The 13,875-nt window shown below is 36.4% G+C and overlaps 1 pseudogene; it reads left to right on the top strand.

Annotated features, from left to right (window-relative positions):
• Nucleotides 1-12,211: 12,211 nt before the first annotated feature.
• LOC149223485 (L-lactate dehydrogenase B pseudogene) lies at nt 12,212-13,342 on the top strand (annotated as a pseudogene).
• Nucleotides 13,343-13,875: the final 533 nt, after the last annotated feature.

Raw genomic sequence — 13,875 nt, 5'->3', positions numbered from 1 at the left:
ATGGATATTAACTTGTAAATAGGATTTGTTACAATACCATGGACCAATAGCATGGCTTATCAATACCACATGCCAAAAAACCATAACTTATTTCATAGTAAAAATACTTCATTTTAATTTAATTTTATAACATTTTTTTTAATTGAATCTAAAAGGGGAAATGTTACAATTTGAGATATATCTAAACTCTCTATCCTCACTACTACTAAAAATATTCTCATAGAAAATAAATTAAGGTTTTAATAAAGTTAAGCTGATATGGATCTATGTTGGTTAAAGAACCATGTAGATCCATCTTAGCTAAAGATATATAAAGAACCAAAATAGATCCATCTTAGCTAAGGATCCAAGGGATGAGAGCAAGCAAAGTGACTAGAAATAATAGATTAAATATAATGCATGATTTTTTTTTAAGTTTTTCATTATTTTATTTTCTTTGACATGATTGATCTAAAATATAGGATTAATATTTTACAACCAATTAAGTTTTTTTTTGTTTTTTTTTTTTGTTTTAGATAATTTCTTAAACAAAATACAATGTGATAAAATTTAAGAGAGATTTGGGGGTTGGGGGCGAGAGGGGGAGAGGGAGGGAGATAGTGAAAAAGTTGGACGGGAGAGAGAGAGAGAGAGAGAGAGAGAGAGAGATGGGGGAGAGAGAGAGAGAGTGAGGTGGGAGAGAGGGAGTGAGAGGAAGGAAGAGATAGAAGGATAGAGGGAGAGATACAGAGAAAGAGATGGAGTTGGAGGGGGAGAGAGAGGGAGGCAAGAACAAAGACATAGAGATATAGAGGTGGATATAGAGAGAGGGAATGAGAAGGGAGAGATGGAGAGAGAGTGAGAGAGAGGAGAGGAGGGAAGAGAGAGAAAAGGAGAGGAGAGAGATAGGGAGAGAAGGGGAAGGGGGAAAGATGGAGGCATAGAGATAGAGGGGAGAGAGAAGGAGACTGGGAGGGAGAGAGGAGAGCAGGAGACAATAGAGAGAATGAAAGAGATAGAGAGGGAGAAAATGGGAAGAGAGGCAGAGAGAGAAGGGGAAGAGAGGGAGAGGGAGAGTGTGTATATTTGGGGGGTGAGATATAGAGAGGGGATAACAAAGAGACACAAAATAAAAATATAGATATTATATAGTAGTATATACCCAAACCTAGATCCATCTTAATCCCATATCTATCAAGTGCTAATAGGGATCCAATATCTTGAGGTGTAAACCTTTCCTCAATTTTTGCACTAAAAAAACAATTTTGCACCTCGAGAGATTGGATGCCTCTCGGTGCTTCATAGATCTGAGGTTAAGATGGATCTAGGTTGGTTAATATGAAATTAAAGTAGTTGTTATTTGATATTATAGCCTTAAAAATTAAAATTTCTCTTCAAATTAATTTCAAATTGGAAGTAGATCTAATTAGATTCAATGAATAGATTTTTAAAAAATATATAAAATAATTATTTTTTATTAATTTTTTTTTTTTAAATCACAAATTGTTAGAGATAAATAATGCAAAGTTGGCTCAACTATACACCATTTGAGGATGAAGAAGTGTTTAAGGAATGATAACCTTTCAACCAATCTTTAATAACATTTCAATCCTCTATCACTTGTAAGTTTAGATCGTTTGACACAATTAAAATGACTAACATAAACAATTGATTCATATTATTGTAGTACTTGTTAGGTAGTCGTATTTTTTTTCCTATACTAAATTAGTCATTCATGTTAATCATTTTTAGTTGTATTTCTTATTAGCTAGTCATATATTTTAACCCAAGACTAAATTATTGATTTGTGTTATTCGTTTGTAGTTGGGCCACTTAAGATTGCTCATTTTTTGTAGTATTTCATTTCGAAAAGTTGTGGTGACTAACTTTTTTAGTCACCTAGTCACTAATTTCTCATTTTCTACGAGTGCATGTTTTGACATATAAATTACCTCATATAGACATAAGAAGGCCAAAAGGTATGTTATAGAGGTAAATGAGTAAATAATAACTAGGTTCAATGTGAAATTAGTCAACATCAGACGATGATAAGGGGTATTTGAAAGCATAAAAAAGGAGGCCCAACAAATACTTGTCTTTCAGAAGAGGGTTTTGCCTCATCAACAGATTCTCCAGTTTATGATACTCATAGTTCAGAGGAGGACAATTTTGTTGCAGATTTCCAAGGAGATTTTCTTACAGGCCAATGGCAAGAGGATGAACAACAACAACCTTTATAGGAAGAGCCCAAGGTTGAAGAGTTAAGCAGTCATTGTGGCTGCCCTGTGAAAGAATACACATGTCAACAGATTATTCAAGAAGAGGAGGCAACTACAAATTTATCTCATCAATTTTGTGATCCAATAGATGGCTATGTGGAAGCCTTCTTTAGTCAACAACAAATTTCAGTTTGGGGAATGTGCAAAAAAAATTACTTGAAAATTTTATATAGCACATGCCAGTTTTAATTTCTAAATTTCAACGACACAAAGGTATAAGGTCCACCACCCAAATGTTGGGTTGATATCATTGGAAGGCTAACTTCACTCAAGTAAATTGAGCCTAGTACCTAAGTAGGAACTGTACATAAATAAGCTCACTAGGTGAGCATTTAATTTCTATTTTTTATAATTTATAGTTTTTGATTTCATCTTTTTATGAAGAGAGGAATCCCAAAAATTAAAGTTCCAGGGAGATTTTTTTATTTTACAAATTAAATATATTTTTTACTCCAATCCCAATGGTGAAGGCTACTAGTCTGCAAGTTCTCAACACCTTGCTTGCAAGGCACTGCCCCCAGTTGGAGATGATGTTGTACCTTCCTCATCTTCCCTGTTATTCTTTCATATAACAGAGGATATTTGTTCTTTTATGTAAGGAGGGATTGAAAACTACAAAAAAACAAAATGGGATTAAAAAGAAAAGTAAGGTCGAGGCATATTCAAGGGGGAATTTGAAGAAGAGATCAGGAGGGCTCGTGCAAAGAATAACAAAATCTGAAGCCATTTTTCAAGCAAAAGATGAGCTTAAAGACCACATCGAACTCACTCAACTAAAAAGTGCTCTAGAATAGCTTTCCAATGGTGTGCAAAAGTTTGAAAATGGCCTCCTGGTTCATGAGATAAAGTCAGTCAAAGTTAGTGACCACAAGTCAAATCATTGCAGAACTTAAAGGTGTTTGTTTGAGCCTTTGGCCAATATCAAAATTTGGATTTACTGCCAAACTTGGCGGAAAAGATGGAAGAGCTTCTACGTGACTCTTCGGGCAGATGTGGTTAGCACACTAGCAGTGGAAAGAAACTCTATTGGCCACATGTGGAACCCACACAACGGGTTTTACCCTAGCGGAGTGTTAAGAGCATAGGAAATAAAGTGTCGACATGTTCTTAGCTAGTGGGGTCTACCCCACAGAGTTACCCCGACAAATTGTTAGGAGAAATGTTTAGCGCCAGGATGGAACAGAGCCACTGGAGCCCACCCGACTGTGATATCTCGGAATTATACCCCGACGGATTAAAGTTAGCAACCAAAGAAAAGCACTAGCCTATTGGTGTCGAGACACAATGGCAGTGGACACAACGACAAGCAATAAATAGAGGGCCAGGTGGACCCTACTGGCCACCTCATCCTAAAGGGATCATCTTGGAGAATTTAGCTGGTGACGGTGCTGGGTTGTAGAGTTTAGGGACATGGTGGCAGTGGACAGAGCAAAAACCAATAAACAGAGGGTCGATGGGACCCTACCGACCAACTCATCCTACCAAGTGGAGCCTAGAAGATTAGAAATACAACACAAAGGGGATGTGTCAGGTTAAAGGGGGCTCCGACTGTTAGGCCCCTATACTACTAGAGTAACCCCTTATTGCTATTAGTACAACCCACTTATTATATTGATGTACGCATGTAATGCCCATATTATTACTATTGTGCCCCATAGAAGCCCACTATTATTATTATTGTGGCCTTACATTATTATTGTTATGTCGGCTCTGATTATGTTATGACCCCTTAGACTCCTATATACAGAAAGGAGGTCTTTTCATTTGTATCATCGAAGAATTGTTCATTTATGTAATGTAAAGGAGGTTTCCCCCTCGAAGAGGCTAAATTATAAGGCGTTGATCTATCTTTTCTTGAGCTGGTTTCATAACATTTGGTATCAGAGCTTTGGATTCTAGGATTTCGCTGCTCCAAACAGGCCATTGTGGTATTTTCGCTATAACTTTTTTCTACGACGTTTCAAAAGCTAAAAAAAAAACCCATTTGTGAATACATCGCGCTGAAGCTCGGGTCCAAATTTCAGAATTTTTCGCACTATATTTGCAGAGATATGATCTGAGGAAGTTGGTCTTTTTGCAGACTCCTGAATTACATTCCAAACAAGTGACCTGGGGTAAATCGTCATAACTTTCTCTCTGAGCATCAGATTGAAATTTCGTAAGAAGGTATAGAAAGAAGACGGACTATAGTTTCTTGTAGATATTTTTCAGAGCCAAAGGTCGAAACAGTGACATGTGGCACTTCATACAAGTTCGCTCTTTTGGAAAGGTCTATAATCAGGTCATCTTGGGAGATTGTGCATAACTCTTTCTTGGAGAATCCAATTTGGATCAGACTAGTGGCATTGGAAAGAGGACATAGAGGGCTACTACAGATCGTAATTTCAGAACTTAAAGATCCGAAAGTACAGAGTTACAGTCGTTTCAAGATCGAGCTCCTAAAATCAAGAAAAAGCAAGATGAGGAAGTTTGATGGCAAGGATCCGGTAAATTGGATACTTTAGATGGAACAATATTTTGATCTACATAGTGTACCACTGTTACAAAAGGTATGTATTGCATCTTCATATTTAGAACCGGATCATTTTTTATGGTATGAAGGGCTTTGTTCTCGTAAACAACTTGTTACGTGGTCAATTTTCACGGAGGAAATGATAGCACATTATGAGGATACAAAGAGAAACACCTTCTTTAGAGCAACACCACAACAATTGGAAAGAGTAAAAGGGCTTTGTGACATAGTGGAAAGCAAAATTATGGAAACCAAGAAGCATACCCCTCACAACTATAAAGATGGAAGTGTTGTTTCTCCTAGCCTTCCACAACCTACAAGGGTTACACCACAACAATTGGAAGAAAAAAGAGAAAAAGGGCTTTGTTACAATTGTGATAGCAAATGCACTAAAGGTCATAAGTGTGCTGAGAAGAAATTATTTTACATAGAATATGAATAGGAGGAAGAAAAGGATCAAGAAACATCAAAAGAAAAAGATATATGCTAGGACCCCACCCGAGAGAAAGAAGAAATGAATCAGACCATATCTTGTAAAGCATTGGCAAGAATTACCTCTCCTCAAACTCTCAAGATAGAAGGACATATCAAGAAGAAAAAGGTGCAAGAAATGAAAGATCACATCGAGAAAGAAGAAATGAATCCAACCATATCTTGTAATTCATTGGTCGAAATTACCACTCCTCAAACTATCAAGATAGAAGGACATATCAAGAAGAAAAATGTTCAAGAAGTGAAAGATCACATCGAGCATCAAGAAATGAATCCGACCATATCTTGTAAAGGATTGGAAGAAATTACCACTCCTCAAACTCTAGAGATAGAAGGACATATCAAGAAGAAAAAGGTTCAAGCAGTGAGAGATCACATCGAGCATCAACAACAAGTTCTCCAAATTTTAAAGGATAACGCCACTTCGATGCAAAATCAAACGAAACAACAGGTAAATCAACATCATAGTGAAAAATGTTTTGATGTAAGTGATTGGGTATTTTTACTACTACATCTCAAGCAAGCTATTTATGAGTAGGAAATGTTGGCAATACTACATGCACTTAAAAAATGGCGACCTTACCGAATGGGAAGACTCTTCAGGGATGAGGATGTGGAAGGATTATTTTGTGCTATTTCTATTATCCAACCAGATTGGATAAACAAAGCAAGGGATGAATGGAAGAAGCACGAAAAAGTATGGCCACTTATTCAAAAGTTGCAAAATATCCCAATTTAAACAATATTGCCAGAAATTGAAGAGGAAGGAAAAATCATATTGGAACCTGGAGCAGTCACAGAAAAAAGAAATCGACAGCTACGAAATCGATCAATTTCAGAGTATCTCATCAAGTGGAAGAACTTACCGCCTGAAGATTCCACATGGGAGGACAAGAATTTTATACAGAAGCATCAAGAACTACTCAAGCGTTGAGGACAACACTTTTTGAAGGAGAGGGGCATGTTAGGCCCCTATACTACTAGTGTAACCCCTTATTGTTATTATTACAACCCACTTATTATATTGATGTACCCATGTAATGCCCATATTATTACTATTGTGCCCCATAGAAGCCCACTATTGTTATTATTGTGCCCTTACATTATTATTGTTATGTCGGCTCTGATTATGTTATGAACCCTTAGACTCCTATATATAGAAAGGAGGTCTTTTCATTTGTATCATCAAAGAATTGTTCATTTATGTAATGTAAAGGAGTTTGCCCCCTCGAAGAGGCTAAATTCTAAGGCATTGATCTATCTTTTATATCTTTTCTTGAGCTGGTTTCATAACACCGACCTTAGCACAAGGCACGAGTTCTAATGAAAGATTTGAGACCAAGAACGCGAAAACAATAAGGGCCCGAATCCCAAAATCCTGTAACCTTTAAAGAATTGCAATTAAACAGAAAAGTTGGGATCAAGAAGCTCTGACCTTTGGGGTTAGAATTTAGTCACCTCAGGTAGAGGTTTAACCAACGACAGGGAGCCATTAATAAAAGAAAAGGGCCTGCGTAGGGCTCAAAAGGGCTAAGGGATGAATTTCTTAGGTCGTGGTCGCGGAGACTGGTCCTATGATAGAAAACAATTAAAGGCTAAGTAGAAGGGGTCCACCCGAGTAATAAGTGAAAATAGGTAACATACAAGCAATTAGCGGGCAAATCGTCATCGCTCCCAAGTATGCTTAGTCTAGGAAAGCACTGCGGGGGTAAATAGTGCTGTGGATAAACCGACACTAGCCCTTGAAACGATCAATGTCAACTTTCAAGTATGGTCGTTCAACGGACATGATCGATTTCGGGGGGGGGGTTAGGCCTCACTCCCGATCTTGTTCATTCACCCCTCTGGAGTAGGGGGACCACACTCACCACCAACACGCCAACACAACAACGACGTCAACAAGTGAGCATGATTTTTGCAGAGCAGAGGTCTTGCCCTCCTCCACTTCCTGCCCAATCCCATGGATCCACGTGTCTCCCATCCACACGTCATGCCACCATACTCCCTGCCTATATAGTCAACACCTACCTTTCATTAGTGTTCAATTTTATTTTTTTTTCAATAGTGTCCTTTGTCCCCCATCCTGCACTCGACCCTATTCACCCATCAGTCAGTGTAGAGCACCTCCAATGCCACCACACCAAATCACGTCCGCACACGATGGGTGAAAGGTAACACCATATAAGAAGGGACAACTCCAAAAAAGGGGTAATTTAAGAAGCTAGAGGGAGAAAATGACATGTGAATTGGAATGTAACTTTTAAAAATTAATTAACAGAGCAATGAAATACACAAAATATTATGGAAACACAAATATGTAAATGCATAGAACAAGAGAGACACAGATATATGTGGTTCACCCAATTTGGGCTACGTCCATGGAGAAACAACCAGTCCTTCCTTTTATATTATCTAGGAAAATGAAGAGATACAACCTACAACAGATTCGATGTAATTTCCTCTTCTCTCTCACACAATATCCTCTCTCTTTCTCGCTAAGAATAATTATACATATCGCAATACAATTTCCTCATATAAACTGAGGGGTTACCTTCTAAGGAAAAAAACCTAAATTAAACATAACTTCTACCATCAGATCATCCTCCTAATGAACAAACCATATTGACTATGAAATTACAATTTTTTACAAGGCAAATTTTCATGTATTTTTAGCATGGGGGGGCTCCAAACATGCAACTACCCCCCGGACGGGGATTGGGATCCAAACGCAGCTAAAACAATACCTCTGAATTAGGAAGATAATCAGGTTCCACATCCAACAACAACCGTGGGAGGAATACAATGGCATAGGTGTGGCCATATCATCAACCCACCACGAACCTAGATAATGGAGCCTAAGTCCACTTTAGGAAATCAAAGGAATCGAAAATGGAGATATTTTGCTGTGTCAATTATGACACCTCGTGTTTTTCATGTTTTGTGAATATTTCATTTCAAGAAGGAATCAAAATATGTTAGGTAATCATTACAATAGCTAGACCATTCACATGCTCAAACAACTGGGCAGTTCAGACAACTATATCATTCAATATATTTTGTAATTATTTGTTTGGACTCTCTCCCTATAAAAGGGAAGAGGAATTAAGTAGTAAGGGTTCAATTTTCCTGTTCCAGAGGTTGTAATTGTTTTGCAAATTTTGCAAGTTTGGGCCTATGACATGTATTTCATTCTTCTAGATTAATGAAGAAGTTCTTGGTCATTCCAAGCATTGGGATATGTAGTATGTGTTCTACCTTCAAGTGTCATTTCATGTGTATTTTTCTTCTTCAGAAATTGTGTAATTGTAGTTGTTGGATATACTCTTAAGTCACATATTTACTTTTTTTATGTCATAGCACACGTTACCTGTGAGATTGTAGATTTACCTATGTTAAATGATGGTAGTCGGTACCTATGAGATTGCAGATTTACCTATGTTATGATATAGTATATAATTCTTGTGAGATATTGAGTTGAAATCCTTAAAACCTGCTCCATAATTTTTTCACCTCATTTCCTTTATCTTTTCATGAATCTATTAGGATTTAGTGCATAGGATTTTGTGTCTGCCCATCCCTCTGCACTGGGTTTCTTCCTTATATTTCTTCTTTCCACCTTCACTACAACGACCAATCAAGTTGCATTCTTGGTGTATAGGCCAGCGAACCTGAACATTTACTCTTGGGAATGATATATTGTTTATGTGTATATTGGATCTACCTCTGAGAAGGGTAATTGAGCCAAATTTAAATGATTTTACATTTATCTCTTTAGAAACATTAATTCATCTTGAATAGAGACTAAGATGTCATAGGCACTGACCCTTACCCTCAACCCAAGGGTTGTCTCTAGGAGCGACAACAAAGTATCTAAAAATGGTTTTCAGTACAATGATACTAGAATGAAAGAATGTTCATATTGGAATGTTATGAAACACCACAAGGGGTATTTTTAAATAGTTACCAATGCTACTTACTACTAAAATGAAAGAATGTTCATATTGGAATCTTCAATATTTTATCATAGATGATATTTGCAACTAAAATTGAAGCATTAAGGTGACATGTAAATTTTTTTTTAGAAGAGGTATAAAGGCCAATGTTACTTTAATCATAGTTACCAATGTGATGAGAACCATTCATAGCTCTAATTATTTTTAAAGGTTACATTTAGCAGCTACTTTTACCCCTAAATCAAAAAGTAGTTATTGAAATTATGACTTGTTTGAATTTGTGTCCTTAGAAACTAGTATCAATGCAATGAAAACCTTAAAAGCAACCCTTGAACTAAAAAGTGATTCTCCTAAAATCAAACTGTCTTTTTTTAGGTGGGATTAGTTAGAATTACAATTTGTTGAAACAATAACCCTAATTAAATTGATATTGTTGCAACTAAAAACCTTGAAATCAATGCCCAAAACGAAAGGGGTGCTACTAGAGTTCCCCACTTTATTTTCTAAGGTTACATTTATGACCCTTTTGAAATCATGACTTTAACAATTGACACAATTACTATCAAATCTTAAAATCAACCTCTAAATTAAATTTGGGTGCTACCATAAATAGGGTTAAAGTTACAACTTGAGAAAATTATAACCTTAACTTAGTATTCTCGTAATAAATATCTTAAAATTAACATCCAAATTGAAAAGAAGTGTTATTATTCATTAGAAAACAAATACCAAATTACCATATAGAGAGAGGGTAGTTCCACACCTTGAGAAATCGATATAAGAATGAGAGAAATGTCTGTTGGAAAGGAAACAATCTTTTATAATTGAATAAATATACAAAAATGAGATTACTCTAAAACTAGAAAGGGAAACCTTTTGTTGCCAAAATAAAAGAATTAATGGGGGTAACAATGTGTTTAATCCTGATTACAATTAATTATTCAATTTCTTTACAAAGAAGGAAATTATTGGAGTGTTAAATATTCATGATCCTCCAATATGCGTGTATATGCGTGTATGTGTGAGACAAAGATAGGGAAAGGGTGCAATTACACCTAAATGGTATAATTGATCATAAAAATATAACCCACTATATTGCATAGGCCCAAAGATAATTTGTGCATTTGACACCTGAAATAATTTGTGATTTGATCATTGAGGTTGAGATTTTTTTTATCAAAATTTTATTAATAGTAATGGAGTGTTTTTTTAATTATATATATTTTAAATTGAAATGTTGTTTTTTTAATTGTGATTTTTTATTATTTAAAATTTATTTTTAAATACATAAATAATTTAGGTTTTTTTATGATAAAAAATGAAACATTTAAATTATATAAATAATAGAATTTAAATTTATCATTTTAACATATTTGTAACAAATTTTTATTAAAAATCAATTAAATAATTGATAAAACTTAATAAACATAAATTCATGATAACTATCAAAACACATACCATCTCAGTTTGCTAAAATTAAAAAAATCATAAAAAAAATATATATATATATATATATATATATATATATATATATTCTTAACTATGGTTATTCTTAACATGTAAGGAGAATTTGTTATAATAGCATGGACCAGTAACATAAGTTATAAGTTATAAATATCACATATCCAAAAAACTATAACTCATCTTATTATCAAAATATTTTATACATTTTATAATTTTATTTAATTAAACTGAAAAATAAAAAAGACATAACTACTATGGAGAAAATTCTCAACCTTATATCTTTGACTACTATATGTCATATTCACAAGATTTTAAAAAATCCAAAAAAATGATTAAATTATAACTTTATTTTAAATAATTGTTTTTATATATAAAGAATTAATATGATTCCTAATCATGGAAATTCGCTATCACTTTACTATAGATATTATTAATTTGAAAATATGTTTTGATATAATACTATGGCATAATACTATGACTTACTAATACCACATACCCCAAAGCCATAACTCATGTTTATATAACACATATTCATATGGCATTTTTTAATAAATCGTAATATTTAGAAAAATATAACTATTTTTGAGATAAATCTTAAATTTTAATATGTAACTATTGTTTAAAATATTCTAGAATATTTTATGGAACTCAAATCTCTATTATCAACTCAATAATTATTGATAATTAATTTAAAATTTTGAAAATCTTATTCCAAAATAAACACACCTATTTATTTACTATTTATTTTTAAAATAAATCTCAACTTTCTATTCATAATTATTTTATACATATATTATAAAAATTAAATTCCTATTTCCTATCACTATTCCAATATCGCTATCGCTGTTCCAAAATAAACCAGAAACAACACTAGTGATGTAAAACTATGGCTAAAATCTTCCATTTTTAGACCAACTATTCCAAAATAAACCAGAAACAACCCTATTGATGTAAACCTATGGTTGAAAATCTTCCATTTTTATATCATGATATCTTGTAGACATTGATGTAAACTCGCATTTGGTTGAAACTCGGTTGTATTAAACTGTAAATTATAAATTAGTCAGCTTTAAAGGTTTTGACAAAAAGATACCGAGGAGTTCATCATGGAAGCTTGGGTTCCCAGCCTATTTTGACTTGGATGTAAAGAATGTGCAAATCCAGAACTTATGGGCCTCAACGGGTCTTAACCTTCTGTTTTGTTGAAGGTTGGTAAGGGTAGGTTCATGTCTATGTACCTTAATAAATTAATTGTGTGCATGAAAAGTTAGCTCATGTCTATTCACGTTAACACTGAAACAATAAACTAGACCTCTCGCCGGTTAGTTACATTCGGGAAAGGCGACGGTTTCTCCAGTCTTTTCTGGCGCCGAACCTTCGCAGAGTTGGCAGCCGTCGCCCGTAGACAAAGTCGCCGCTTGCCGCTAACACCACAGCATTGCCGATAAAAGGGCATCCATTTAGGAGCCAAACTTATCATCCGCAGTCACAGATTCATCGGCCATCAACTGTAGACACCCTAAAAACTTCGAGAGTGCAAGACATCGAAAAACTTGTGAGAATAGAATGGAGAAGCAATTGCAGAAGCATTCAATAGCTCACTCATCATCAGCGTCCTCTCTTGGCATTGACATGGCCGGGGCCTTCTTTAAGTCTATCCACAGCGCCGCTCCGCCTTCTCCGAGCAACCGAAACACAAAGATAACCGTCGTCGGCGTCGGAAATGTGGGCATGGCGGTTGCGCAAACGATCCTGACGCAGGAGCTCACAACGGAGCTCGCCCTGGTGGACGTCCAGGCCGACAAGTTGCGAGGCGAAATGCTGGATCTACAGCACGCCGCCGCTTTCTTGCCCCGCACCAACATCGTGGCCAGCACGGACTACGCCATCACGGCGGGCTCCGACATCTGCGTCATCACGGCCGGCGCCAGGCAGCGGGACGGCGAGTCGCGCCTCAATCTGGTGGAGCGCAATTTCCATCTCTTCAAGTCCATCGTGCCGCAGCTCGTGAAATTCAGCCCCGACACCATCCTGCTGGTCGTCTCAAACCCCGTGGACATACTGACATACATCGCGTGGAAGCTCTCTGGTTTGCCGTCGAACAAAGTGATGGGCAGCGGCACCAACCTCGATTCCTCGCGCTTCCGCTTCATGATAGCGGACCATCTGGACGTGAACGCGCAGGACGTGCAGGCGTACATCATAGGCGAGCACGGCGACAGCTCGGTGGCTCTATGGTCGAGTATCAGCGTGGGGGGCATCCCCGTGTTGAGCTTCCTCGACAAGCAGGAAATCCCGTACGAAAAACAGCATCTGGAAGCCATTCACCAGAGCGTGGTGAACAGCGCTTATGAGGTTATCAAATTGAAGGGGTACACTTCGTGGGCTATAGGATACTCAACTGCTAACTTGGTGAAGAGTGTGATTCGAAACCAGAGGAGGGTTCATCCCGTTTCTGTGATGGCGAAGGACTTCCACGGTATCGAAGAGGAGGTGTTCCTGAGCCTGCCTGCTCAGCTGGGAAGAGGAGGGATACTGGGTGTTGCCAGCATTCACTTGACAGAAGAAGAAACCCATAGTCTCAAGATGTCAGCGGAAGCCATTTTTGAAGTTCAGAAGCACCTTCACATATAATTTCTATCGCATTACATCACACCGCGCGACACTGCATTGCTAATTTTATGTTTGTTAGTGTAGCTTCTCTTCAGAGAAATATTGTAATGACCCCCATTATTGGCAAGAAATTTACTGAAGCCCTGGATGGTGTGGGTTGGAGGATTGTCAGGTAGAAGACACAAAGAGAATGTGGTAAGAGTAGATGTAGGCCTACCTACGGAGTTTAGTGTTATTAATATTCAGTAAATCACTGTGTATTTGGTTGGGTGTGCAGAATAAAGTTTATTCCAAATAAATTACCTTCCCTCGTGAGAGACTATAAATATATTAGGTTTAATGGATGAGACACTGGGATAAATTGATATATTGATAAATTCAATATACCAATGCAGATTTCATTTCATTTCTAGCTCATTGAAAATTAATCCTCGATCCTACCATCTTTCTCTTTCTTTTATTTAACTTCATGCCATACGTTCACCCCCATTCCATCTTTAGAGGAAGTTTCCATGTTGACCAACAATGGCTCATCACTTAATTTTTTATTTTATTTTTTAATTTTATTAGTGCTAGTTAGTCT

This window comes from Pinus tabuliformis, chromosome Q (genome assembly GCF_031772625.1).
Source record: "Pinus tabuliformis cultivar Carrire ecotype Pingquan chromosome Q, CPIR1, whole genome shotgun sequence".
Lineage (NCBI taxonomy): Eukaryota > Viridiplantae > Streptophyta > Pinopsida > Pinales > Pinaceae > Pinus > Pinus tabuliformis.
This window is presented reverse-complemented; position numbering and strand designations above follow the sequence as displayed.